This window comes from Euwallacea fornicatus, chromosome 12 (genome assembly GCF_040115645.1).
Source record: "Euwallacea fornicatus isolate EFF26 chromosome 12, ASM4011564v1, whole genome shotgun sequence".
NCBI lineage: Eukaryota > Metazoa > Arthropoda > Insecta > Coleoptera > Curculionidae > Euwallacea > Euwallacea fornicatus.
The window spans coordinates 4,142,078-4,158,362 of NC_089552.1; the positions used below are offsets into that span (position 1 = coordinate 4,142,078).

Here is a 16,285-nt window from a genome sequence, read left to right on the forward strand (position 1 = left end):
AACTAACAGCATATTCACCATTTCAGAATAAGTGAATTTATTGGCCATACTTATGGATATTTACAGGAACAAGAAGCGAAACTGACAAGAAAAACTGAGGGCTAAATAAAAAAACTGACATTTGAGAAACAAATTCAAGTGTTAAAATGTCAATTAAAAACATAGCCAACTGAGTTATTTACTTAAAAGCGCCAACGCAAATATGCAGCGCATTAGAATTATGCGTTTTTCTCCAAAACCGTTGCTTCTAGCGACGTCAATAAAGTATACCTTTTCTAAGTATAAAAGGTAGGGAAAAAGGTTTTTAAATACCAAAATAATATACACCGTGGCACGAAAAAGTTACAGAGATTTAAATGTGTCCTAATGGTCGCTTGTGGCGCCCCCTAGAAGAAACAACTAAATCGTTAATAAATTTGAATTTCGTATCCTAAAACACCCTCAAATATGAAATTTCGTGAAATTAACTCAAAGAAATCGAAAGATATTAAAGAAAATGTGATTTTTTTTTCAACTTTAACACCCTGTAGCTCCGTAATTATCAACTTTTGGACTGAGGGAAGTTTAGTTAAATCGACTTATTTTCACTCAAACAATCTGCGGTATTATTTTGGCCACGTAATTCGAGGACACCCTGTATAATTCGGTTTTCCAATGGAAAATAGAGACAGAAGCAAGACAGATATTAGACCACCTGGACGAGATGCCTGGTATTAATTGTGCAAAAACTTTTTCATCAAGCTAACAAAGGAAATCCAGGATCAATGGTGATTTGAAAACCAACATGGTTGCATTTCAACTCAATAATAATTCCGATTCCGTGTTCTGATTTTTTAGATCATGAAGAGGCTACATATTACTTATTAGAACAGTGGGTCATGGCATAATAGCCAGCAAGAAGCAGAAGAACAGTGAGACGACGCTGAATGCAAAGAAGTACTTATCAAATTACGATAAATACTAAGATTGAAAACATTCCTTTTTGGGCGAAAAAAATGAGACAAAAATATAAAATATCGACGGCCGACCTAAATGGTGTGAATCCAAAATTGTCCAAGATTCAGAAATAGATATTGAGAAAATTAGCTCAGATTTTGTTTTGACACAAAAACCATAATAAAAAACTATGGAATAAGTAAGACAAAATTATAATCTCTTACAGCTTGAGCGTAATATGGGAGTTCCACGTCTTCCTAAGGGAGAAAATAACCATTGATCTTAGATATAACAATTCTGAGAAAGAATTTTACCCATACTGAAGTGTAAAATATTTTCTATGATTCTATAATTTCTATGATTTTCTACGATATCTCTGATTTTTCTATAGTTTTTGGAACAATATAGGTGCTATTCTGAGAGCATAAATTTTCATTATAACTGTAAATGAGTCTCATAATTTATGGAAATTTTATTATAAGTTAGTTCAAGTCATAATTCAAGGCCATGTATGTCGGTAAAAAAAATGTTTTTCATTGTTTATTACAATAGTTAGAATACAAGAAACGTTCCTAACAGAAAAAATGTTCAAATGACAAACAGTTTTCGTTTTTTTAAATACGCTGATTCACTTTTACGCATTAACATATTTGACCAAAATGGTTTAGCAAATTTAAATAAATCATTACTGATGTCATTGTTATAAATTAGAACGTTTGATGAAACAGTATCGTTTGGCCCGCCTCGTTACGAAAATACAGGGTATTAAAATTTTTTTGGTATATAAGTAGTTTTTCTCATAAAAATAATTAAATGTTTGTTCGGTTTTGTAGAAACACTCGTTGACTTTATTTCATTACGTCGTTGTGAGAATCTTTTTCTTCAGAAAAAAACTGCACTTTTTTTGTTCAATTCAGTCATATTTTTCGAAAAATCATTGACGTACCCTGTTTCCTTTTACATATATGCGGTGATACGTGCCAAGTGCGGACGTATACCAATTATCGCCATTGACTAAGTACAAAAACACTTTCATTGTGACACACTTTCTACATTTTATAATTGTTGATACGCACAAAATTTGATTAAAATATTTCGGGTTGTTTCGCAGAAATAAATAATTTTTTTTAATTAAATGCCCGTCTGCTGCCTCAAAATAATGCCAGCAATCCTTTTCTGAAGTTTGTCAAAATTTTTACAATATCTCCTGATATGAGCGGCTCCCTGTTGATACGTACATCGACAATGTTAACCATTATGAGTTCATCAAGAATATTTTCCTAGCAAGTAAATGCAAAAAGTCAAGTTCAGCAGGGCCAACAGAGTTGGACAATTGCTGGAACAACAGTTGGGGCGTTATTTTTGTCGCTAATTTCAACGATTAACAACTTACCACTGACGAATCCAGTCACTTACCCTTACATCTGTTGTAATTAGCAGTTAAACCAATTCGTCATCAATTGAGTAAAATATATTGAAACGACTCCTAGCCAAAAAGTGTTTATTTCAAGCCTAATCAACTGTTCCAAACAATAGCTGAAGGGCGGGAATCATATTCGAATCTTTCAGGAAATACGTAGGTAGGGGTAGAGAAGTGGTGGGGAATTCCTGGAGAAGGGATGAAAGAAACGTAAAAAGACAAGGCCAACGAATAATTTTTGTCTTATTTTATCTTCTCGCAGCCAGAGCATTTTATACAATCGCCTTTGCTACGCTATTAATACCCGGCCAGGGATGCTGCCTCTCGCTTTTTCCTTCAGTTCTCCTTCTTTTCCAATTTCTTCTGGGAGTTGATAGCGTCTTATATTGTAGACATTTAAATATATTTTCTTTTTTATTTTGGTTTTATAAAGTGTAGTCACTGCGTGTAGTAAAATAAAATTTTCACAACTTTTAAGTTATTTCAATGGAAAAGAAAGAATTTAACGCATTGCAGATTATAACAGTTTTTCCCATTCAACCACATTTGATGAAATGGATTATGATATTTTTGACATCCTAGGGGTGATAAAACACTACTCTAAAAGCCTTGACCACGCCTAAGCTGTGACCATTTCCCAAGTTTAGGCAGCAGAGTACAAGACAACAGGCACTTAGTCTTTTAATGCTGTAACCTGAAGCAATTCTGAATTGTAGACCCCAATTTTTATGTCATATTTATTAACATGCGGAAGGCAAAGATTAGTAACCCAATATCCATATCAGGAGATGGATGTTGGTATGTGTGAAATGCAACAATTAGCTATTTGTAGCAATCCAATTACAATAGTGTCCATATTACTTACCCACCTATTTATATAAGCTAGGGAAGGAAAATGTAAAACTTTGCTTTTGTATGAAATTTTATGCTGTACGTCTTTTCTTAATTCACACACTAAAATGTAGGTTTAGGTCCTCGGAGAGAATAATCCTCAAAACCGATCTCATCGAATAATCGTTAAGAACTAATTCCATTTTATGTCTTGCTTTACTAAGCCTTCTACAAAACAAACAGGAAGATTATAAGATTAAAAACGAAATACATAAAATTACCTTAATAACATTTATTACAAAACTCACGTATTTGGAATATTTGAAAAATGTTTGAGCGCCATCTAATATCATTTTGTTAAACTTTCGTCAACCGCTACTTTAATCAATAACCCTGTCTTTTTAGGGTATGCAACAGCAATGAAAAGCATTGCAGATCCCTAGTTCGTGAGTTGGCTTCGGTATGGAAATTACCTAACAGGGGTTGGGCCACTGATTGTGAGATGGGGTTTTCGTTAAACCATTTTAAATTCGAAAGGAGATTTATTCAAATATAAGAACGAGAGCAAATTATAAATGTACTGAAACATATACAGGATGTTTTGGTGAGCGATAAGAAATTTTCAGTGGGAGATAGATGGCGACATTTTGAATTTATATAACCACATTTATTGTTATGCAAAGATTATTATTTTTTAATATTACCCTTTGTAGATTTTTATACAAAATAATTGAGTCGATACAAGTAAGTTAATTTTTTTTGTATTAAATATTTTCCAATGTCGGATAAAAAAAGTTCTTATAATGTTGATAAAGTAAAAAAAGTTCTCCAATGTGGCGTTAGCTGGAGAAATTCAAATAACCTTGAAGACTTCTCTATTTTATACTTGTTGAAATGATATATGACATTATGATAAAATTATAGTTTACAAAACTAAAAACAAAAGGAAATATCATTCACAACGAGAAAATAACCGACATTAAATTCAAATAAGTATCGATCATTTATGGCGCTAGTTCTAAGTTAAACCATAACCACAACTAGTTAGCACCATTTTCAAAATGGGGCCCCCCATTTCTAATACATTTACCTGGTTCCCCCACTCTGTTCGCCCTACTTTCCCCCCTTGGTCAATATTTCAAAAACGAAGGAACATTGCATGACGAGAAGTATAGTTATTGTTGCACATAATATAGAATTTAGATGTTTTGTTTTTCAATTAATAAATGCACTCAGATAGAAGAAAATCTAAAAACTGGCGCCTTGACAGAGCTTCGCAACCATCACAATCTGTGAAAGAACTTTAATATTTTTCGATTTAGTCATTTCCAAAACCCCTCTTGTTGCGCCACTGACTATTTATAATTACATCTTCCAATTTAATTTTTAACGACTCATAGGTGGATGCTGTTGGCAGTGGTGTTTATTATGCAATTGCAGTGGAATTTCCAGGATTTTCAGTACATTTCATTTTTTAAATTATATTATAATTATAAATCTCCCTTGTTGCTCCTCTGCATATATTTATTGGTCGAACTGTAAATTATTAGATTTATGGGTTCATTTTAATGCGGTTAATTAATTCCCAAGAGAGTGGTGTATCAGGTGCCTTTTAACTTCATCAGAGTAACCTGAATATATGTTACCCAATTGAGTTGTGAGCTCCGATTACTAAATTTTGCTTCAAAATTGGGAGCTGAGAATTTCATGATAAACCCTAGATTGTAACGCCATTGAAAGTTATATTTGGAGCTTCAATTTGTCAGCGTTATAAGCAATTTTAATATCGAGCAGCGCGCAACTTGGTAGCAAATCTTTTATTTGGTAGTGGTACCAAAATGTTCAAAAACTTTAACTTAAGAAGCTTATTTTGCTTTTCGACTAAATCGCATATAATCATATCTTTTTCTGCTCATTTGATTACTTATAATAATTATATCTCTAAATTGTCTGAATTACAAAGTGATGTGTTAGGTGCTTTTTTATTTTTTATTTATCTGAAGCCAAGTTTTTCAAGTTGCTATTATCTATACCCGTAAGATAATTTTCATGAAAATGGTGAAATTAACTATGGGTCTGCCCAGATTTCGGCATTTCTACGTAAATTATTTTGCTAACAAAGTTGTCAAGAGTTAGAATTTCTAAGTACAAGTAGCAGTAGAGCAATTAACTCGTAAATTTTCTAGAATGTCACTTCATGGAAACCATAAAATTTATAAATAATTTGTTTTTATAATAATGCTTCCATGGGTATTGATAGAATCTTGCAGGGTTCATTTCGAAGTTATTGAGACTTTGATTTGTTGGTCCCAAAGCACAGCTTTATAAACTCCAGGTAACTTTGCCGGCAGGATCATTTCTCAATCAACTAATACTCTGTATTAGGGTTCATTTTCCGTGGACATCACCTTTTTGATAAATTCGCGATCAGAACTTTGATGTATTGTAAAAGAAAATATTGCAAGGGAGTAATTATAATTAAAACAATCGGATTATTTCGTATTCTTGACCTTCTAAAGATGACATTCGACATTATTCACAGAAAATTTGGGGATGCTCGGTTAATAGAGAGTTTTCAGGACCCGAAACTTTACTAACTAAAGTTATTTGACAACTTTGAAATACCAAATGTTAGTTAACATTAAGCACTAACGAACAATAGCTTAGCTAACGCACGGTAAACTACCATAGCGTTAACGGTTCACGTATGTGCTACGCTTTTCTATACGTCACATATCAAATTTCGTGAATCACGTTTTTCGCTTATTGCAAGACTACTGAATTGCTCGGACCTTTGAAACTCTTCATCAAACTATTACAAATTTTCCTCCCTGTTAATTTACTCCATGAATTGCAATCTAAACCAGGAATATCTCTGAGTGAGCTCTCTGAAATTTAATTTCTTGACTTTTTACATCACGAGGTGTTATGCACGGTTCTGATCCTCCTAGATTCCTTCGAATTCTGTTAAATCTGTTTTCAATTAAATAAATTGAATAATTTAGTTATGAGAATCATTGAACATTGTTCATTAATTATTGGTGTAATATTTTACTTAACATTACGATTTTATTTGAAATGCTTCAGCAAACTGTATCAGCTTATTTCTTTCTTGTTTCCTTTTTTGCTACGCACAATTATTTGCCAAGATCTTTTATTTTTCACTTTTAAAGTCGCTTCAAAGCAATTTTAATTCAGTAGAGTATGCTCATATATCAGACTATCCCCAAGCTTATCTCAAGTTATTCAGGAGACTATGTCAAATAAGGGACGTTTAATGCAAAGCAAAAGCAACAGAAACTCCATTACTTTGCAGAGATTGAAGCTGCTGCACGTGTTTCCCCTGCCTTGGGAATAAGGTATAGAGGTTTTCTTCTTAGAGCTGCACACCATACTTTCCTTTAAATAGGTCTTGAACTCTGGATAACTGCAAAATTGCGCATTTATTGTTGTTTGAAACTCTTGCCTCCATATAGGTTCCGCGTCTCCAAGAAAGGAATGGTAATGTATGGAGATCTCAGAAATGATAAGACTCGTGGTTGATAAAATTGTAAAAAAATGCTTAATTTGCAGCGCAGACCAATCATGAATGTGATGGTTCTAAGGGATATCGCAGTTATTATTAATGTAAGATTAATATTGGCAGGGAAAAAACTCGACGCCATTTTGTTTCCGTAGATATAGGGTGTTTTGACTTAAGTTTTTTCAACTCTCTTTGTATTTACTTTATTCTATGAGATATTGAAGTAAAAATGGACTTTACTAGGGTTTTTGAAGAATAATTCAGAGGCAACCTTCGTTTTTTCCTACGCTATATAATCTAGTCGCAGGTAACTATGATTTTGATTTTTTTAGAGGAACACCCTATATATTATTAACTCTTTTAAATCGTCTTGTCAATAGCTTGAATCCAACACCCTGATAACCGAGCATATCGAATCTTCCATACATGAAGCACTCATATTCTAATAATAAATTATTTGAGAGAGTGATAAGTTTTCAAATTCATTGAAGTAATCTTAATTTATTAATTAGTCTTAAATCGATAATTAATTAACATTTAAATCTAAAAATTTTAAGTAATTCAATTTTCATTTCCTGACAAAATATTTCGCTCCTAAAACTACATACACATGAAAACAGTGCTCCAGCCTGCAAATTCACCTTCCCAGTCCAATCCTAAACGACCCTCTGGGTTTTTAGCCCTCAAAACTACCCGGACTCCGCTTCCCTTTACCTGGCCCGAGCCCCTAGATATGTCTTACACTAACCCCACCTCCCCTTTTTAAAATTTGTCCCTATCTCACGCGAAACTAACCCTTATTCCCGCATTCTTAGGTCTAAATTCAAAAAGTTAAGACGTGCGGCATACTTATATCTCATTGGCTAGACGCGGTTGCCTGGGTGACGGCTATAGGCGGCGCCTTAGAGCAGGCAACCAGCGGCACGTCAATACTCTTAAGAAATTGTGTAAGGGGTTGGGGGCTGTAGAGCTGGAGGGGTTGCGTAGGTGATGAATAATGATGTTGATTTAAGGCAGGCTGATGGTGGAAAAAAGTAATGGAGCTTGTGCGATATTAGATGGGTAAGGGAATAATGGATAGAGGATCGATATGATATTCCAGTATTTGACTGTTAGTAGATTCGCATTGGAGGAGTAGGCATGCTAAGGAATGCCGTTAAATGCCGTGACTTATGTGGGAATATTTTTCTTTTTATTTCCAAAAAGGTAGCTAAAAAGTATGTTTTTTCTTTTTTATAATAATGACCTTTAAAATATCATTTACAATACTTTTATTACGCAACAAAATGTAACTTAGAGCTTGGCGAGAATGCTTTTAAATGTGGGAATTTGCTTTTTAAATGGAACTGTACTTTGATGAGCAAATATTTAGGAGTAGTAACGAAATTTGATTAAAAAATGAACAGTTAATGTTTTCATCTAAGGCTAATAATTTGGAGAAAGGAACGCTGACGCTAATAGATATACGCGTATGTTTTCGTTATCATTTATTCATATGTAATATAACTAATGCACAAGTGTCAAAAATTAGAAATAATTTTAAGGGAATATAATTGAATGCGATTTGCGATAAAAAAAAACATAAGGACATGTAATATATAAATACTTTTTTCAATGCATAAGTCATGTTCGGCAGGATATTACATGAATCAAATGCAACGTATTATGACAATGTGACGTGAAATAATAGGGATATTGTCTATTGACTTTTCGTTTATAGACAGTGTCCCTAACTCGTTTTAGGTATAATTACGTAAAAAATCGATTATCGATCTGAGCATTTCTTCAAATCAAACTTTAAATTTTATTCAAATAAAAAAAAAATTCAACATATTCCCGGAACCATTCAGAGTTCCCTTCTCCTTAAAAGGATATTTTATTAATTAATTCACATTTGTACAGTTTAAATTATTTGGTATTTTTTATTTTTTACGGATGCGCCCTGTATGTTTGCTAATTTTGTTCTTCTGTCAATCTAAAAACGAATCGGTTAATAAAATTATAAACGAAATTAACATATTTTCAATGCTGTCAAACCGTGTTATAACTCAGGATTAGCCAACTTAGCGACAATGCGGGTCATTTGGTGACGTCACAAATGATAAGCAGTGACCCAAAGCGATTTATTTTGCTTGGTATGTACCCAACCAATTCTATAAGCTTTAGTATCTTTGGTTGAAGTGTTCAGTAAGCTTTTCTATAGAAAGCTCGAGTGATTCAAATCTTATTGGGTTTGGTACTAGTAATAGGGCGATATACATAGATATCCTGGGTTCGACTAAGCGATGTCGCGTACCGTGGACATTTATTAACATACGGGATTGTATGAAGTTAAGGATTAACGTTGTCTTACCTTGGAGTCAAAAATTGATACGACGGATTTATAAAGGGTTTCAAAGTTAGATCGCTTCCTCCCCAGTTTTAAAGTTGAAGTCACAATTTTCAGTGTGTTCTCCGAAAAGAATCGAACTAAATTGTTGAAAATTAAAAAAATTTTCAGTACAAAGAAAATTATTAATCTTATCGTACCAAATGCTCCTCAAAATAATTTACGGGATGTTGTCGATAAAGCAGCAGTAACGAAATTCTTAACGTTACCTACAATGATAACTTGGTCTCCCTTACCGGAAAATTTCGTCAATCGCATTAATATCATTATCTACATTCCTCAGAAGTAACAATTCTGTCATAGTTTTGAATCTTTTCAAAATGGGGGGCTGAGATTAAGGCAACTCTAAAGACAAAATCTAGTGTGTGATATTGGTGTCATATGGAGAAAAAATGACAGTGATGCTGGGTTGGAAAACAAACTGATTGCTGTGGTTCGGGTGCGTAATAAACGATACTTTTCACATCTGACCTTGAATTTCATGATGAATCTGGAAAGTTGTATTTTGCTGTCGATTCAGGAGGAACATGTGTTTTACCTTGGTCTTATGAAAAATGTGTATCTAAATGCAGTTAAATAACTGGCAAATATTAATTTATAGGGTAGTATAATGAACTAGTCTTTTCCGGCGGTGGTGTGTGATTTACCTATTCTCTGTTGATGAAATATTTCCGTAAAATTTTTAAAATTTGCCTCTTTAGATAGGTAGGACTTGTCTTCGATAGTGTTATCTGTTATCTATTGTTAATGCCATATGTTTGATGGTAAGTAGTTGGCAGTTTAATCAACACTCTACCTTTACGGTTCACTGCATACCGTAAGGTTTTTCAATAACTACCACTTGTAAGAAACAAATAAAATTTAAGCTAAAGTCGGTAATGTTGTCGGAACACTTTTCGAACCTTCATGTTTCTCTATCCCGCTTTCCCTCAGACTTGCCCTAGATTCTGCTAGTCTCACTCTTCTAAACACTACTTTCCGACGTCATAATGGAAATAAATGTTTTGGTACGTCACTGACTGTTTATGTAACTTGAATTTTTTATTTGATTTAGAAACCTGTTTTCCACCATTTGTTTTTGTTTCCACAGTTGTAATAGTTTTTTACCTATATAACTTCCTATATTTGGACCAGTAACTCTTAAGGAATCTAACTACAAATTAGTGTTTTGAATAATAAAAGCAATATACTACCTTAAAATATCAAAATTTAATACACTTGTCATTAAAATGACTTCTTTTGATGTAAATTTGTTATGCTTCGTTTCTATGGATACCGATGCAAAGCTGTGGGAAATAGGGTAATTTCCATTGCGCGCGCAACCCGTACGAAATAAGAGTATACGGAAATCGAGGGTATTTCGTTATCATTTTTCAGTCGGAAACAAGGCAGTATCCTGATAGTTGCAAAAAATTGCAATTTTTATTCATGTATCGGAAAAAATAATGTTGGATATTTCTATACCTCATTGGCCAATATCGTAAACCCATTATCTAACCAAATTGTTCTCCCATAAAACCCAAGAAGATGTAAAATAAACGTATTAAGCAGGGTTTAAACAGTATTTAAGCACGATATAAGAACTTATTACGCAATAAAATCTGTACGGCGATATATGTATCTAGCCTCGAACTTAATAAGCCTTTACTCGCCAACCTCCGTTATCCTTTAGGGTTATTTCTCCGAGATTGAATTTCTAATATGTTCTGTTTTTGATTAAATTTATGCTCGTAGTTTTAGTTTTGGGGCCCTGTTAGGAATTTTAGTTCTGGCCGGGAAATTGCCAAAGTTTGTTTTAAATTACCGCCCCATGAATTATTACTTTGGATATTTTTGGAAAAGTTTTGTACAGTTTTAGTAACTTTTCGGACAGTTCTGGTTAGTTTTGTATGTGATGGGTCTGTGCTCTTCTATGCTTAATTTAGTACAGAAGCGGATCTGGAGCATTATACTGAGATAATTGGAATTTCGGGAGCTTTTGCTTTGCTTATGTGAACCTACTCAGTATTATAACTTTCAAAGCTACTTAAAGAACAGACCGCGAGCATGAAACTTCACACAGAATTTTAAACTGGTTAATTCTTTACGAATTTCCAGTTACATGAAACCTGTTCCCCATTAGTTTGTTTCCCACGACTTCGAAAGGATAAATCCTTTGAAGCCAATATCCTCGAAATGTAAATTTGTTACCCATCGGACTGGAACTTCTTTTTAAACCAGTTTCTAATATCGAGTACTTTTTAAGAGCTCGGGCTTATGCGGAGTCCACCTTTTCCATAAATATGTCCATAAGGATATAAAAGCACCGTTCACGAGGCCTTTTGGGCCTATTACTTTATTTTGGGGCTATTTTGTCATTTAAGGGTTATTTCGCCCCCTGGGCATTAGGATAGCAGCTCTAGGACATCGTGGAATCTGGCCAATTTAAATGATAAAACGCGCCCATTAACTCTAAGACCCAGAAAACAGATAAATTATACCTCGCTAAGGTTAAGTTGCGTAGATTTGTGTTGCTCGGGCTCCCTAATTAAAATTGCTTTGGGATGTATCCTGGGAGTAGTTGGTTTTAGTTTGAACATCATTGCCATCTAAAAGCAAAACAGAATTTTAGTGTTTTATTACCATTGATAATATTTAATATTTTTAACTCATTATGAAAACTTTCTTTGATTTTCATAGTTAGTCTCACAAAAATTATATAATGAGTTTTTCTTCTGGAATCTTTTTAGTGACATTTAGTACTTAGAACTCTTGAGATTCATTCGTGTATTCAGAATCTTGTTCCTTATTCTCCTTTTTTCAATATTAACTGGCTCCGTGAGTGAAACAGCTTTTTTACAGTTTTCAGGTTTTGTCTTTTTGTAATTTTTTCTGTAGTTCTTCTCTATTTATTGTCATTTAATAATTTAATTGATTTTTTTATTTAGGTTTTCCGTTGCAACTTCGTAAAATTATACTAAACAATGACGCAGTCGGCATTTCTATTGGTAAAGGTATAGGTACCAATGTACTGAGGGAAGCCGTCATCAGCCAATTAAAGTATTACTATCTCATCTTCATTTCCACATTATAAAGCATGATTATGAAAAAAACCTCGTAAGGGGGAAATTTGTGTTTTATTTCTTAACCCAAAAAGTTGTATTTCTTCAGTAGCTAAACTGGGTCCCGATGTATCACGCTACTGGAACCCAAATCCAACTTAACCCCGTTTGCTCTTCCCAAGTATAATTAATCAAAATATGCCAGTTTCTGTATGTCAGGCCCCGTCAGGCTTGCTTACTTTAGGTCTATGTAATTTCCTTACTTATACCTCTACGTCTCTTCCACCACCCTTAGCTATACACTTTAGAAGATATTCGCGGGATGGTATACAGATCCGAACTTGTTGTTGCCTCCTACATATACCTCTCGCTCCACTTCTAAAAATTTTGTTATTAAACATTTGTTGTCCTCTAAATATAATGAAAAATAACGTTTTCCCAGTCAGAATATTTCTAATTAAGCTTAAATGTGGAAATTTAATAATGCGGAGAAAGGTACGTCCCTGTGGCACCGTTTTCCACCCCAAAAGCTTTCAAAATGGCTTCCATGCAAATTATAGAGAAAACTTAAGACAACGTTCGCGAGGATATTGAGTTAGCGCTTCCACGTTACTTGCATCTATTTTAGCCCTTAATTTAAAGGACTTAAGGGCCTTTTTCGAGTACGGTCTGAGCTAATTGATTTTATATTCTGCTCCTTGCCTCCACTTCGAGCAATACTGTTTCACAAAGTTGTAAATTGTCTAAAATATTCCGATGGAAATTAAATTTTCAGAAAATCTTTTCGCACCCTTCTTTTTAGTCCATTGGAATAGAATAATATTAGTTCGTATGGAAATTTCTAGTTCCAATCCTTGATTGGAGTTCCTAAGCCACAAGGGCTTTTTGTTCCCTACCTCTCCTAACATAAATTATTTAAGAGCATTATCCAGTTCCTTGAAAACTTGATGTAATACGCAATATTGATCCTCTAAGAACCAAAATGTCTTGGTAAGCCCTTCAGTAAGCCTAGAGTTATTATAATTGGAAAACTGTTAATTGAATTTTCAGTTTCTGATTAATAGCATATGAAGGGAATAGAATAAGGTTCGCTTTGAAAGAAAACGCGTAATGATTATTTCGGGGGAAAAGGATAAAGTTTAGGGCAATTAGATGGCTACCATCAGAATTTACACTATTAGAGGTAAGAAAGCAACCTCAAAACAATATTCCACGACACTGTTTTAATTAAAGTTCGATTTAATTGGAGCATGATGTAGACTTGACGTGACGCCACTGTTTTTACTTAGAGGTACCTACAGAAGTTCAAACTAGTCTCGTGCAAAGGATGACAAAGTTTGGGATTAATTTCATTAGCAAGTTTCCTAATTTGGTCTGTCATGTACCAGCATTTTCGCAAGAAAAATTACCGCATGACGTGAACGCGGCATCTGCGAATGTCAGAAATTCGTTATTTGTTATAATTAGATACTTGCTTAAGACAAAACTACAGGAATCATTTTTTCTAAGACCAAACGTGAAAAAAATATAAAAAAATTATAAGTATAGATAAATGAACCTTTTATAACAGCATCACCGGAGCGAATTTGAGGAAGATATTCGAAGTGAATACATATGTACATCAAACTGATAATGGTTATTATTATATGCAAGTTACATACCAAAGGCTTGTAAAACGTGTAATAGGGGGATATTTTAAGACTGCAAAAAATATCATAAAGTTGAACAAGTCAATTTGCTCCACTATGATATAAGCGATTTTCAAAAATTTGCAACAGGAAAGCCACATACAAAAATTAGTAATCTCTGAATATCGCTAAACTTCAGTGGCTGGGAAGAGATTTTCTGTTATTGTAACAATACTTAGAAAAAGCTTTGAATTTCAAAACTCTCTAGACATTGAATTAAATTATGGACATAGTAACTTATCAATAATCCCTAAGGCCAGAACTGATAAGCTTATCATGGTTTTTTGTTCCTTTAACTCAATTTGATTATCAATGCGCATAGAGAACATTTCCATAATAAAATTATAGAATTACTGTAATTGATAAATTAAAGCATTGTCGTACCAATAGGTCAAACACACCAAGTGCTAAAATTGAACTTTTGCTTCCATTGTTCTCCCAGAATTTAGTTACTGCTTGAATAAATCAAATTTCGTTTTGGGTAATATCTGTTTTCGTATTTTTACCCACGTAAACCGGGAGTAAAGAATCGCTGCTACTACTGCCTAGGCATTAAAAATATTTCAATTATCGCATATTTATTTAAAATGCCGTATCAAAAGTTTTTTACCGCCTAAGCAGTTAAAGCAGAACATTCTAAATTCATAACAAAATACACAAAACTCAAACGGTGAAGGATTTTAATATGTAAATATGAGAACAGATTATGTATTTTACTCGACGAAAACGGAATTTTGTGCTACGGCTCCCTTCATAGTCTCATTTTCAGCTCGGCTCTAAATATCGTCTCGGCAGAAAATCTATTATTTTTTCATCTTATGAAACATGTGTTCGAGTATAAGAAATTCGTGGTTAAATGTTGTGTCTAGGATGAAATATCCATTTTGCATACATAGTTGGCCTTAAGTAAATAACTAAGCTTTTTACTTCAATGATTCATTATCATACCTCATTAACATCTACAAAATGATGCATTAATAACTCTTATTAATACATGATTTTCTATTAATCTTAAATAATAAGTAGGAAAGTTTGTTTACTTCTAAAGTTGAAATATTTGCTGAAGACACTTGTTAATGATAGAAAAATATTAATTAATTTTATAATTATTTATTTCTGACTTTGGCCTGAATAAAGATACAGCAAAACTAAGATATGTTCCTGCAGCATCTTCTATAATGGAAACAGTCCCATTTGTCTATATGCTTGATGAACATCTTGGAATCAAGAGAAACTACACGTAAAAATTGACAAATACGTTTTTTTTTCGTATATTTTTTAAGCAATCGCAATTTAAAAAATAGTAAAATTGGATACTAACCAACACTCAAAAATGCAACTGCATGTCTTACCTCTCCCGAAATCCTCATGTTTTAAGTTGAATTTTGGACACCCAACACATCAAAATTATATTTTCAATGAGAAATGCCATGGAAACACCTTAAATAACTTTTTTAAATAATCTAAAATTCTATATAAGCAACATGTTGAGCTATGTGTGGACAGTTATTTTGATTTTAAGAAAGATGTTTCCATAGGCAATGTCTTAAGAAAACCGATTAAAAATGAACTAGGTAAGAAATTGACTTAAAATTCCAGGATTATTGAAATCCCTAGTTAAATGGTGAAGGAATTATTCCATACTATCCATTTGAAACTGAAAATCAAGGAATGACGTAATATTTACCTCCATCCTTGGGAAGTTAATCCTAACATTGTTAAGTACCTACACAAACGAGCCAAATCGCACAGCTCATAACATATTCACACATTCACGCCCGAAAAGAATACTGCAAGCGCCATTATGTCAAAAATGGAGGCCCCGGACAAAAAAACATCATTCTCTCTTTTTTCCTTTTACACATGCGCTATATGGCTTCCTTTTTTATTTTTCCCATTTCACATTTCTCCTTCTCTTTCGCTCTTTTTGCAATTATGAATGTGCGAGAAAGATGCGAAAAATAATCGAGGGATTTTCTGTCTATGGGGAGCGCGAATTCAAGGGCCACAGAAATCTACATGGATGATCAAATATTAGAGAGAAGGGAAGTTTTCAATGAATTGTGATTATTACAAATGTGGCATTAAAATGTTAGGTAATATTCTGTTTGCCGTATGGAATGGGTGAATGCTCTATGATTGAAATTTCAAATTATATATTTAGGAACATCGTGTAGATTGCGCTTAGCCGTTTTGAAATTTCCGCAGCTACATGAATGGGTGAATTGACTTTCCTTTTTTGGTATAAGAGACCATCAAAGCTGATTCAATTTATTTGAGTAATCTTGATGTTTTCAGAAAAATTCTTTGTGCACCATTTCTTAACACATTCTGAAACAGTAATTTTTACCCCTTATCAATTGAGCTAGGATTTTAGGCAAATGCTTATGAGGTAATTTTCAAGTACACATCCTATAGTTTTGTTTTGGTGTAACTTCGACAAAAACCATAAAAAAA

At 33.4% G+C, this 16,285-nt stretch overlaps 1 long non-coding RNA gene across 1 annotated transcript in view; it reads right to left on the reverse strand.

Moving 5' to 3' along the window:
* The window catches only part of LOC136342609 (uncharacterized), a 39,871-nt gene extending 24,223 nt beyond the window's left edge, over positions 1–15,648 (reverse strand). Inside the window, exons 1-2 of the long non-coding RNA XR_010732673.1 lie at positions 15,516–15,648; positions 11,580–11,687 (exon numbers count right to left, since the gene is read on the reverse strand). This is a non-coding gene — a long non-coding RNA (uncharacterized lncRNA). The remainder of the gene's footprint in view (positions 1–11,579; positions 11,688–15,515) is intronic.
* Between the last annotated feature and the right edge of the window lie 637 nt (positions 15,649–16,285).